This window comes from Theobroma umbraticum, unplaced genomic scaffold, assembly GCF_002168275.2.
Source record: "Theobroma umbraticum cultivar Fairchild unplaced genomic scaffold, ASM216827v3 scaffold_459.0, whole genome shotgun sequence".
NCBI lineage: Eukaryota > Viridiplantae > Streptophyta > Magnoliopsida > Malvales > Malvaceae > Theobroma > Theobroma umbraticum.
This window is the reverse complement of record NW_018397286.1, coordinates 339,603-340,976: the sequence shown is the minus strand read 5'-3', so window position 1 is coordinate 340,976 and position 1,374 is coordinate 339,603.

Genomic DNA, 1,374 nt, shown 5'->3' with positions numbered 1-1,374 from the left:
ATAAGCAAACTCATGTTCTTTATTATTATCACTATCATTACTAAAAGTTTCTTTGTCTTTGTCTTCATCTTCAACTTCATCTTCATCTTCATTTTCATCTTCTTCCATGTCATCTTCTTCATCTTCATCTTTTTGCATGTCATCTTCTTCATCCTCAATCAAGAGATTAACCTCTTCATAATTACCATTTACTAAAACTGTAAAGTTATCAAGTTCTTCCGATGAAGTACCATTAATTGAAATAGACACATCTTCTTGGTATACTTCTTCATTCAAATCAATTTCATTTTCTCTATCTCTATTACTAGGAATGTGAAATCTACTCCTAGTTTTTGTTTTAAATACTGCCCACCAATCACGTCAATCTTTTTTGGTTGATGGATAACTCCTATAATAAACTTAGTGAGCTTGTGCAGCTAAAACAAACTGTTCATTAGTGGCAAGTATGGAGTTGTGATTAAATTTAACAAAACCATGCAAGGGATCTATCTTAATTCCTTTTTCAGTGTCAAACCAATGACACTTAAATAGCACAACTCTGTTCCCAATACCAAAATACTCCAACTCAATTATATCCACTAAAATACCATAAAAGTCACGCTCATAATCATTGTAAAAACTCCCTTTTATGCAGACCCCACCCCACTATTCATTATCTTACCATTTTGTCCGTAATCTAGGGTGTGAAACTTGAAACCATTTACAAAATATCCTTTGTAACACCTTATCATACGTCCTGGACCATAAGAGATTTGAAGTATATGTGGGTCAATTTCATCTTTCTATTTTGCAACCTACGAACATGAAATACAACACCAAAAATTATTAATCACATAATTAATGCATATTTGTTATTAAAAGTTCACTTCTAATTTATATAAACTTACATAATTTTTAAACCATTTCACGAATCTTGCATCAGGTACTTTCTTCAATTTATCTTCCTATATATACACAACATCTCTCTTCATCATTTCATCAAACATCCTATCATCATATCCACAATTTACGAATTAAGTTCATTATTATGATCAATCATTTGAGTTTATAGTAGAATGGTACTTAATATATAGGAACATCTCTTCACAATTCATTAAAACATATAGCTCAACAACATAAAACTCATCCTTATCTAAAAATCAAGATTTATCTAATGGACCAAAAGTTCACTCAAGATGAGTGAAAATTGAAGGACGACCAAGAGAGTCCACGTCTCCCTCATCATCATTACGTGGCACTTGATTTAATCTTATTCGCATAGTAGGTTCAAAATACCATGAGCAAAATGAGGAAATTTCCTCGATCATATAAGCCTCACACATAGATCCTTCAACAAAGGCTCGATTTTTTACTTTTTTCTTCAAATATTGCAAA